Here is a 12,663-nt window from a genome sequence, read left to right on the forward strand (position 1 = left end):
CAAGTGTCAGTTATCAATACATTTCCTTGTATCAGAGCTCAAACCCACATGCCTTCTACATAATTATCTATAATAATAAAAGCGTAATATGCTAATTAGACCAGACGACCTTCCAGATGAAGCCAAATGCAAGGGAAGCCAGGGTCCCGGGTGCCAGAGGGAAGCCGGCCAGCAGCCGGGGGAAGGAAGGCCTACTCTTGCATGAATTTCATGCATCGGGCCTCTAGTAAATAAATAAAAAATACTCAACCTTTTAAAAATTCTCTGAAGTCACTGGTCCCCAGATCCTGAAGAGCCATCCAGATGACCTTTAAAGGACCTTAAAAATTATATAGATACGGTTCAGTGAATTTGAGTTGAGGTCTGGGAAATTATATTAGAAAAATACATAAACTAGGTGATTCTAATGATCAGTCAGGTTTCGAAACAATGTTAGAAAACAGCCCCCATAACATGATTTTATCTGCCTAAACCAAGGCTCTGAATTCCAGTTTGCTGAAGACAAATAAATAAGGCCCTTGGTGCGTCTAATTAGGCTTTTGCCCTGAACCGATATTGCCCAACTTGCCTGGTTTACAAATTATGTAGTCATGGGTCTCAAACTTGACTGTACATCAGCATCACCTGGAGCTCTTTAAAAGGCCCCCCTGCCTGGGTCCTATATCCAGTGGCTCTGATTTCACTGGTCTTGGATGAGGCCTGGGCATCCGGGGACTTAAAAGCTCCCCAGAACATAGTTTGAGAACCGTTTACCGAGGGAGCTGGGATGATGCCCAGGCCTCAAGCTAGCCCCACTGAATAGTACCATTAGGGCAGGACCAGGGCATTTGAGTTGTTAACATGCAAGAAGAGGCGACTTTATGGTCTGGCGAGCCTGTGAATGAAAAGAACCTCACATTTCTTTTCCCCAGTAGCTTGTTGCCCTTCCCCGTCCCCGAAGTAGAGGAACAGTCCACATATTGCCGGAGCTGCGGCTGAGGCGGCCGCCGCTGGTCCAGCAGGGATGTCAGAGCGGTGAGGTCTGGGGCCAACTCCGAGGCACCCTCCCTCCCTCCCTCTGCCACCCATCCACACACATGTGGATGTTTCTATAAATCACTTCTGATATGTGGTTCGCCTTCAGGAAGTGTTCTGACTGCTTACCCATGTAATGATGGAGCGGAGGAAAGGTCTAATTTTGGAATGACTGTGGCTGGGGCAGAGCCGTGTTCCCTGCAAGTCTGAATTTCCTCAGCTCGGCGGCTGCAGCTCCCCGCCCGCTCACCACAATTACGCAGGCAGTCTGAGGCACGCTATCCATCACAGCAAATTACTGGTGTGATCCACTCAAGAACAAGGTTGGACGGCCTTGCTGATGGCAGTCTTTGCAGAACCTTCTTGATAACCAAGAAAAGGCAAGCGGGCAGGAAGAGCATAGCAGGTCAAGGCTGCTGAATCAATTAACAGGGTTTCTGCTTGACTTGCAGCCCGAGAGACAAGGGTTGTAAAAGCTCCTGATAGTTTTAGACCAGGGTGCGCGTTCTTGTCCCCTCGGTTTTATAGGTGCAGTGTAATCGGGAAAGGGAGTTAGTGTTTGTGGAGCACTTTGCTAGCTGCCATACTCGGTGCTAGGCCCATAACACACATCACTTCATGGAATCCGCTCAGCAGCCGGGTGAGGCATCATCACTCTCATTTTACCGATGGGGAAACTAGGGCTCAGTGTATGCAGGATCACACAGGTAGGTAGAGGCACAGCAAGGTTTGAGCCCAGATATCACTCTTCCCAGTCTCGTAGGCCAGTTGAAAGCCCACAGACCTCGGATCCTTCTCCTCTGAGGTCAGCTGGAGGGCTGGCGAGACCAAGAGGGAATCAGTGCTGGGAGGCAGCCCCTGGGAGCTGGCACGTCCTAGTGAGGAAATGAATAATAGAGGAGATACTCATGAGGCCCCCAAAACATCTGTGACTAACCCTGCATCTGCTCAGGGTTGGAGACGGTTTTATCATCCCGTGGCTCCGATGACCCTGTTCTGAGGACGTCTGGTGCGGACGCACTGAATGCCTACAAGTGACAGGAAGTGCATGGCTCCTGGTTAAATCTGCATTTCAGATGAACAACGAGCCATTTTTAATTATAAGAATGTCCCACGCAATTATTTGTTGTTCATCTGGAATTAGATTTAACTGGATGTCCTATATTTGTATTTGCTAAAACTGGCAACGGTCCCTATGTCTCCTCCCTGAGTGACCGAGTGGGTGTGGGAGAGGCCACTCTGGTGTCCAGAGCACTAGCCAAGGGTTTGAGGCAGCAGGAACATTGCTCCTCAGTTATGCAAAGAGCAACTAGAAGTGTCTAGAGGTAAGAGAGTGTGGCTTCAAAGGGGGAAAGATTGGTTTTGGAAACAGGAAGAGAGTAATTATTAGAATTACATGGCCTATAAATAGCCCTTGGAGCTCAGGGCATCACTTAATTATTTTTAGAATTCATATTCAACTAGCACTTCTTGAATATCTACCTTTATGATCTTCACAATGATCGTGTCACTTCATTTTCCCAAACATTCTCATTTGACACTTGAGGAAAATGCAGTCTCCCAGAGGAAAGCAATGCCCAAAGTGAACCAATTAGCAGTTGAACCCGGATGTCTGGTTCCAAGTCCCAGAATCCTCTGCAGTGCATGGCTGTCCCAGGATCCTCTGCGGTGCATGGCTGTCGGTAACATGGCCATGGCTGACCCCATCTCCCTGTCAGCGTTGTTTACAGCAAGCACAAGGCAGAGCTTGGCTCAGTCAGTAGAAATGGTGGTCACATGTACAAAACTAGATTACAGACAGTTTTCAGCCCACTAATGGATTGCCGTCTAGACATTTCCATATATATCATAATATAGCTGAACTATATTCCTCATGTTAATAAACAACATACATTCCTTTTGAAAACATTGCTTCAGAGAGAACACACCCTGGATTTGAACTTGGAGTTCAGGGTCAACTTGGTCCTTACATGGTCTCTGAAAATAAGACCTTGTCATCCCATAAGGCACACTTATCCAGAGACTCTTGCAAGGCAGGGCTGAGGTAAAAGGGCCATGCCGGGTACGTGGCTCCTGCAGGTAGGCCTGGAGGCCTGTGTGGTGGAGGCCCCAGTGTGGGAAGGGTTGGGCTGTGGTGGCAGAGGTAAGAACGTTGGAGAAGCCAGTCAGGGAACCTGTGGAATGAGAAGAGCTGGGGAAATCACAGAGCTGGCATCTAAGGAGGAAGTGGTCACGGTGGGCCTTGGGGGTCTCAACTGTAACCTTCAGATTTTTGTGGCTTTCCATGGAAGACAAAGGGAGAGATGAGGACCTCTCTAATACTGGTTGCTCCTGCTAAGAGAACAGGGACAGACATTTCCCAAAAAGGAAAAGGAGGGCGGGGTCGGCAGCAGCCTCCTGGCAGCCTGGCCCTATGAAAAGGAGGTGGGAACAGCAACTCTTTTTATGGCTCATTCCCAGGCAAGTGCTATTCACCTAGGAATTTGCAAGGACTGACTGTACTGCATATTAGAGATTATCAGATATTAAAGATTATTCCTAGATCCTGGATAGACCGATGGGCTCAGAGAGCCTAATGTCAAAAAAATTTGCAACCATTTCTATGACCCTAAACCAAATCCTGAAATTAACCAACCAGTCAATGATGCAGTCCCTAATGGGGACAGGGGCAGCCCATGTCAGGTCCTGATGAATTCAGAGAGTCACTTTATATCAGAGAAGGATGAGTCATGAGCTCAGCCTTCCAAGAAAGTTTGTGAAGGGGGAGCTGGGGAGGGTGAATGTAATTATCTAATGCAATGGCAGCCTCAATAAAGGATGACAAGGGGACAAGCAATAAAAGAAAGATACCAGGGCATCTGATTAAGGCCCCAAATGTAAAAACAGTAGTGATATTCTCAAGAGGGTAGCAACAAAGTTCCTTCTAGGGGTTGAAGTGAATAACCCCCGTGCCCCTCTCTTACTCTCCCATCTGAGACCTCCGTAAACCACAGAAGAAGCCATGCTGGACTTGAAATCCAATATGAGGTTGGCTTGAAGGACACACCCTGGCTCAAAGTTATGGGATTAAGAGACCGAAGATTTTGGCTTTGACAAGTCAGGTAACATATTTATGCACAAGAAGGAAATAGCACCAGATGTTTTTCTTCTAGTGAGTAATCCAGGTAAGCTGGTGACAGCGTCTTGCTCCATAAGGAGGCCTCCAGAGAAAAAGGAAAATGAAAGGAAGCTCTCCCAATCTTCCTGGCACCTTCTCAGGTCTGGTACTCGGAAAGCAGGTTTATTTGCAGAAGCAGATCAAGACCCCTGAAGACGTATAATAGGAGCCTGTATCTCTGTCTGGGCCCAGGCTGCTCATGGACAGGCTGGCATAGCTCCCCTGCTGCCTATGGCAAGCCGGGGACCCATACTTCTTCCACTCTGGTGCTGCCAGGAGAAACAATGCAGCTGAGGAGTCTGTTGCCCCAGATGTCACTTAGGCCTGTTGAGGGCTCAGAGCGTGGACCACGTTTCCTGTATAGCATGGACAGGAAGCTGAGGGGCTGCTGCGAAGTCAGTGAGAAAGATTGTAGGAAATTCACCATATCAGTTCCACCTTGAGTTTTCCTGAGTTATCAACGAGGGAAAAGGTCTAGGGATCGAACCAAAATTGACTGTAAGGCTATTCCTGGCACTTGCTTTTTCTAAGACTGGAACCAAGTTTTAGAATGTAAAACTCCATCATCATGCAGATGACAAGATGACAACTAGAAAGGGGCGTGGCCAGCCCCCTGAGGGCACCACAAGGATCTGCAGAGCTCAGAAGCCCAAGTGTTTATCCCCAGCTCTGCATCCAATGGCCTGTCCATGTCTACACCAGGTGGCCTCGCAGTTCTTTTATTTGATTATTTGGACAAGAGGGTGAGGAGGGATTTAAGATAATCACTGACTGTCATTTTCTTAAAGACCTAGAATCCCAACATTCTAAATGGAAGAACTGGTACTTTTTTCCAAGTGAAAACCATCAATACATAGTTGTGAAGATGGATATTTTAGCTTTAGGTTTTTCCTACCCAACTCCACTCATGAACCAAATAAGAATGAATCAACCATTTACCCAAGTATTGTAATGGGTCATCTCAAAAGATTCATGCTCTATCGCATAGCCATATTGTGGCTGGGGGAGACCAGTAAACTTTGCAGAGGAGAGGATGGCTGGGCAACTGGCAGAGAAGACCGGACTAGGTCTGGCCTCTCCTAAAGCCCCTCTCCATCCCCTTGTGACTTGTCCAACTAGCCATGTCTTAGACCACATTTATTCATCACAACCCAGCCAAGGCAGGGAATGGCATCTCCTGAGATGGGCTGTCTTCAGACCAGGACCTGGTTTTATACTGAGAGCCTCACTGCATTGAGAAAGGCCCATGGTGCTCTACAAACCTTATCTAAACTTTGCTCTAAGAGGGAGTAGGAGCCACAATCTTAGAGTGAATGGACTTGGATTTCTGTTAACTTTCTGCTGTGTGGAGCATTGGGCATTGGGCATGTGAGTTCAGCTTCTGATGACGGGGTCTCCCATTGCTCCTTTGGAGAGAAACCACACTTCAGAGGACAAAGAACAGGTAGTAATGGTGTCTACATTCCCAAGTCACCAACAGGACACAGCAGATCAATGTGCTTACCTGTTATTTGGATGCTGTAATGGCCACCTGACTGGTCTCCTGAATTTTCCTTTCTCTGTCCTCTTTTATACAAGGGCCAACTTTATCTTACCCCAGTCAAAAGATTTCAGTGGTGGGTCTCCATTGCTTATTAATTCAAACAAACTCTTGCCTCAGAATTTCAGGCCCTCCATCCCCCTGGCACACCACTCCCTTTACAGACCTGCCCTCCTGCCAAACCATATTTCTTAGAGTTCCCTAAAATTACCTTCTCTCTCTCTCTCTGTCTCTTTCTCTCTTTGTTAATCCTCCCTTGAGAATATTTTTCTATTGATTTTTAGAGAGAGTGGAAGGGAGGGGGAGAGACACACAGAGAGAAACATTGCTGTGAGAGAGACACATCAATTGGTTGCCTCCCGCATGCACCCCAACCAAGGCTGGGGATCGAGATTGTAATAGAGGTATGTGCCCATGACCGGAATTGAACCTGAGACCCTTCAGTCCGAAGGCTGACACTCTATCCACTGAGCAAAACTGGCTAGGGCTACCTTTTCTCTTTGGAGCTTTCTTACCTCCCCACTATTTTTCAGATTAGCTCCCTCACCTATTAGTAGAATGCCACTCTGCTCTCCTCACAAATCTCTACCTTCCCAAATCCTCAAAGGTCACCCCAAACATCTTCCAGAGTCTTAACACTTACATTTTCTAAGTCAGGGGTCCTCAAACTTTTTAAACAGGGGGCCAGTTCATTGTCCCTCAGACCGTTGGAGGGCCGAACTATAGTTTAAAAAAAACTGAACAAATTCCTATGCACACTGCACATATCTTATTTTGAAGTAAAAAAACAAAATGGCAAAAACACCCGCATGTGGCCCACGGGCCATAGTTTGAGGACGCCTGTTCTAAGTGGTGGTGATGAGAATGCTGTTGGTGTATAACGTTTATTATTATTACATTAGAGGCCCGGTGCACGAAATTCATGCACTGGGGAGGGAGGTCCCTCAGCCCAGCCTGTACCTTCTCACAGTCCAAGAGCCCTTGGGGGATATCCAACTGATGGCTTAGGTCCGCTCCCTGTGGGGAACGGGCCTAAGTCACAGTCGGACATCCTTAGCACTGCCGCAGAGGTGGGCTGCTGCTCTTGCCAGCCATGAGACTGGCTTGTGGCTGAGCGGCACTCCCCCTGTGGGAGCGCATAGACCACCAGGGAGCAGCTCCTGTGTTGAGCGTCTGCCCCCTGGTGGTCGGTGGACAGCATAGTGACTGGTCATTCTGTCGTTTTGGTCAATTTGCATATTATCCTTTTATTATATAGGATACCAGGTCATGTGTTAAGTGTATGGGTTTTTCTGTCTAATCCTCAAAACTAATCAACAAATCAAGTGGTGTTATTATCCCCATTTTACAAAGAAAATTAAAAACACTGAGATGCAAAGAAGTGACTTCACATTTTACCCTCTAAGCCGTATCCATTTTTCATCTTCCCTAATAGGTCTCAAGGGCAGGCAGAGGTGCTATTCCCCTTCCTCTGCCCATCCCTACCTTATCAGTTCCTGGTACATGGTACCCGCTCTAGCACATTGGGCATCATATCATGGGGATGCAAGAATTTAGCTGCTCATTGCATTTTTCTTGCAGTTGACTATTCTTCTCAGCTGCTGGCTTGTTTTTGTATTTCCTACAAAATGTCTGAGGAGGCCCATCTGCCCTTGCAGAAGGCAGCATCATGTAGGTTCCAGAGAAAGACGGGAAGAAAGGAAGGGAATCCTCTCTTCTCTTTATGGAATGGGGCAGCCCTCCATGTGTCTCTCTGTGAATTAGGTCAGCACATAACTGAGTGGCTCCAGTTCTTCAAGACTGGTTACCATTCTGATAGGTGTGAATGGGTAGAGGTAGGTAAGGAGGAAGAAAACAAAAGATTGGAGTTTATAACTCTGAGCATCACAGAATGAATACTGGAGACTGGGGGCGGATAAAAGGACCACCAGGCAGGATCCGTACTGATTAACCTTACCAGTCCATTTGCAGAGAGGTTAAAGGCCGATCTCCCCATGCCCCACTGCCTTGGTCTGTCATGGGGAGGACAGGGGGCTATGCTTCCCAATGTGGCACCCTGACCTCCCTCCCAGCTGGCAGTGGAATCAGCACTTCCCGATCACAGAGACACCTAGACTCAAACTTGACATTGCCACTCATAAGCCAGGTGACCTCCGGCTAGGAACTTAACTGGTTGTGAGACCCAGTTTTCACATCTGTTAACATGGACAACATACATGCATTGCAGGGCTGATGTCAGGACTGACCATGAGCATAGGGCCGACCCCCAGGGCTCAGTTAAGCCTGGCAGCTCAGTGAAGGGAGAAGATGGAGCCCTCCTGAACCTACACTAGACATTGCCCTACTCACACATCATGCTTTTCTGCTATGAAGGTTGTCAGACCCCATGGACTCAGACTTAGCTGGTCCCCTTGCACCCAGAACTCCCCAGCAAGCTCTCCCTCTGCACTAAGAAAAGCCCATCAGAAGGGGTGCTGAAAGGTGCATATATCCCATGGAAAGCCCGTTGAATGGCTTTAAGGGGCAGGTATTGCCCTTTTCCTGATACCCCATAATAAGAAATTATATATCCTGATGGTTCTCTGATTTGATGGATCCTTAGTACGCATGAGCTAGAATTTTGGAGAACATGATTGTAATTTGGGGCTTGTGGTTAAGTACAACTCAGATGCCAGATGTAATTCACCACCACACTGAGCTCTCGGGTCTTCCACGTGTCCCTCTTCGTTCTTGCATGAAGGTTTTCTTAGGATGTTCTATTTCCTTTCTGATCTCCTTCCCTATCTTCTGAATTCAGGGAAAGAATAATTCCAGTTTAAACATTGCTCTAAGAAGCTTTAGTTTTATTGGTGTCTTTGAGCTCAGCTAAAACCAAGCCCTCGTTCTACAAGTGAAGAAAACGGAGGTCAAAGAAGTAACATGCCCACGTAGTCACAGAGAGCAGGTAGAAGGTCCAGATGATAGAACAGGGCTAGGTGTTCCCAGAGCACAGTCTGACCTCACATGTGTTTCTAATAGTCCATGTCCAGCTTCATGATTTCTCCTATATCCATACTAGAGGCCCAGTGCATGAATTCATGCACGGTGGGGTCCAGCTAGCCCACCGGGGTGAGGGGCCACGGGAAGGCCTGTCTCACTCAGTCCCGAAAGGCCGGATTCCAGCAGCAGGCTAACCTACTGGTTGGAGAGTCTACCCCTTGGTGGTCAGTGCACGTCATAGTGAGCAGTTGAATGGCCTTAGCATATCATTAGCATATTACACTTTGATTGGTTGAATGGACGACCAGACACTTAGCATATTAGGCTTTTATTATATAAGATACCTGTAGTACTATTATTTAGCCAATGCTTTTTCTTCAAATTGACACACCTTTCTATTTAAATAAATGTATTTCAAAGGGCAATTTCATATTATCACTGAAAGAAAAAGCAGTATCACTTGCCATTGAATAACTAAAGAGCATAGAAAATATAATTATAGGGACTTCTAACTAGCTATGGTTGCCTGGGCACAGAAAACAAGCTGGAAGCCTGCTCCCTTTGATTATAAAGGACAACTGGCAAGTTTCTGAGGTTCTAAAGACCAAATGGGACTGAATGAAAATGGATGCTGGACCTGATTCCAATGTTATCTAGTGCCATCTTTATATGATTGAGAAGACATTCTCCTCAAATACAGTCCGAAGGATATTCTCACACTTGAAGACCAATGTAGCCCACAAGGCTGCCACACCTTGAGTCCTGAAGGTTGGCAGACTCCTCCCCTCTCTGCACAGCAAGGCCTTCGGGGATATTACACTAAAAGAGCTTCAGGCACTTTCTGTTTGGTCACTAGATGCCAAATGAATGCCCGACTCTCCTTCATTTTTCACAGTAGAACACATGTTGAATTTAAATATAAATTTTAGTAAATGTTCTGTTCACCCCAGAAACAAATGTCAAGATAATTAAATTTTAAATCATAACGAACCAGGGAAGTCGATGTCAGCAGTGGAAAAATGCTTTGATTCAAATTGCCAATATACAGATACTTCTAGTTCTTGGAAGACACGGCCAACTGTGCCTGCCGGAAGTTAAATTCTCAGTAGTTTGCTATGACTGATGTAGGCATTAGTCATTAAAACAAAATTAAAAAAAAACAACAACAATCTAGAACTAAGTGATTTGCATCCAAACTATGACATCAGTAACACCAGGAGCTTGTTGTTTCAGGACCGGGCCACTAGATGGAGCACTTGCAATTCAAAAATAAAAAAAAAATCTCAGCCCCCGAGGTGTGAGCATTTTACCAAAGCTTCTATTGTACTTACAAACCTGCATCTACAAAAGCGAGAAGGCAGAGCTTGCCCTGGAGATGGGATTCTTTTCTTTCCTCCCACACTTTGATGTGCCTCTCCCTCTTTCCTCCGGCCAGGTCACTTACCCCCACCCGCAGCGTCTCTGTATGAGTTCACCTTTTTAAACTTCGGACGTGTTATTCTTCTATTCCTAGATAACTGTGTTCCTTAAGATGCGGTTTCTTTCTTTCCCCTAGCTTGACACTAGTCACTCCTGTGCACGAAGGTGCGGCTTCTTCAAGTAGGGTGCCCAGATGCTAATCCCGTGTGTCCTGCCAAAGCACCTGGATGGGTAGAATATTCATTACACGAAACGCACACCACCTTTATTCTTCCCCAGGATGACAACAATAAATTTTCTTTAAAGTTTTGTGTGTTTTTTTTTAAGAAAGTCCATATCAGTCGAGCAGTTCTTGTGCCAACCCTTTAAAAATGGCCATACTGGGGTGTAGGAGCCCAGTTCTCAGTGTGAGCATAGGAAGTAGGAGTGACACCTCCGGGCAATAGGGCCTACAACAATAGATGACATTGAGCCCACTGCAGCCAGTCAGTCAGTGTATTTGCTCCTCAGAACTCAGGGCTCTGCTTTCCCCTCACCGCTCCTGAATGGCTGGCCTTGCATGTTGGTGTGGCATCAGGGGGAAGATGGGGCAGAACTGAAATATTTACTTACTCGCTGCACAAATAGGTCGGTCAACAAAACCAAGCACAGAAGAGCTTCTCTGTGGCTGGGGTTTCCTGGCTGCAGCCCCAGAACCTGAGAACCCAGCGCTCCTGTCCCAGGTGGCCCCTCCTAATTTGCTAAATAACCTTGGGCAAGTCACTTAACCTTCCCAAACCTCAGCCTCCCCGGCTAGGAAAGGAGGGTGCCAAAAGCTGTCTCTTCTCTGCTTCTCCGGGAAGTTGTGAGGATTAACGATGAGAGAAAGGCAGGCAGGGGCCTGGAGTTCCTTCAAGAAAGGTGCCGCTTACCCTGGGATGGGAGTCAGACAAGTAAGGGGAGCCGCTCCAGGCCCAAGTCACAAGGGCTCTGTGTCCCGTGGGCTTCCACATTTTTCACGCCTCAAAGCGGGTTGGCAGGGACAAAACAAAACAAAAATGCCCAAGAAAGCCTCTGCCTGACAAAATTCTCACTGGATTGTTTTTATCTGACGAGTCTGTGTCCATAGATGATTTTAAACATCCCGAAAGAACGGGAACAAAACAGTTCCGCCCAATGACAGGGGGTGCATCTGCTCAGCCCTCAAGTGAACCCCATTTCGCTGCACAGAGAGGACGGAACCCCTCTGACAATTAGCCTTCCAGTTTGGTGACAGTGATTATCACCGTTGGGGGCCATGCTTTCCCTATGATGATGAAATATATATTCACGCTGCGGAGGCCGCGATCTGAGAGCATTGTTTGGGCAGAACCCAAAACGCAAGGAAAGGATCGATTTTAACCTGTTTTAAAACATTTGATCTAATTTGATATTTCTAGTTTTCAACGGCCGTACAGCAAGTGGATGAAAATAAATGTCTTGTCACATGTCCTGCTGTGGACTACGCTGTTTGGTTTTCAAAGACTCCTGAACACAGGCGGAGAATCCCCTATTAGCTGCATCTGATGCCTAAGGATTTTCCAGCTGTCGCTGTTCAAAGGTCTGTGTTTTGGAGCCTTGAGGAATGACCAAGTGGATTATTTGCTCTAAAATGCTGTCAGTGATCTGCTGCTCCGTCTTTCAGCCCTGATAATGGAGAGGGCTGGGGCAGAGGGGCGAGCAGCAGGTCCTCTCCAGTATATGTGGGGCGTATGTGCCTTTCTGTGTATATTTTCAGGCCTGGAGATCGAATTCTGATATGTGCAGAGAAGGAAGAACAATAAATAATCATGGATTGTGCCGCTGTTAGCTTTCTTTCCTGAAATCTAATTACCGTAGTGGCCCACTGCTTTGATTAAGTCTTTCCTCCCTAAATAATTAATTTGCCTTTATGCAAGTGTATTTGCCTCTTACAAATTTTTAACGCATAACACGGAGAACCCAGGCTCAGCAAATCCACTTTCAAGCACATAAATAACTGCCTTGGAATAATTAACAATTAACCTTGGCAAAGGAGGGCTAAACATTAGTATACTATATTAATTCAAAGCAGATATTAGCTGTTTGGTATTAGAAAACGTTATAAACACATATATATTTACAAACCTACAGGGTTAATAAACTTAGTTATCTGGAACATGTTAACTGGTTCAAAGGAATAGCTTCAATGTAAATACTTAACCAATTTGTTTTGATCTATTTCATAAGCATTTATGCCAACCAGACATTAAAAAACCAAAAAGAAGAAGGTCTTGGAATCAAGAACTGGGATCGAGAGTCTAAGTGGATGATCAGGGTTCCTTGCCTCATCTGTAGCAAAAACTCAACACACATGGCCAGTTGACAGTGGGTGGGTAGCATCTTCTTCATATGTCTAGAATTTGGCTGTGAATTACTCATGAGCACAATCCCACCCACTGTGCCGCTGGCTGGGCTTTTGCAAAGGAACAGACTCAGAGCAATCTTTGGTTTCCTAACACTTGTCTCTCTCTGTCACCATTCTCACTGGGGAACAGAATCTTCAAGGCTATGCACA

This window comes from Cnephaeus nilssonii (genome assembly GCF_951640355.1).
Source record: "Cnephaeus nilssonii genome assembly, chromosome: 3".
Lineage (NCBI taxonomy): Eukaryota > Metazoa > Chordata > Mammalia > Chiroptera > Vespertilionidae > Cnephaeus > Cnephaeus nilssonii.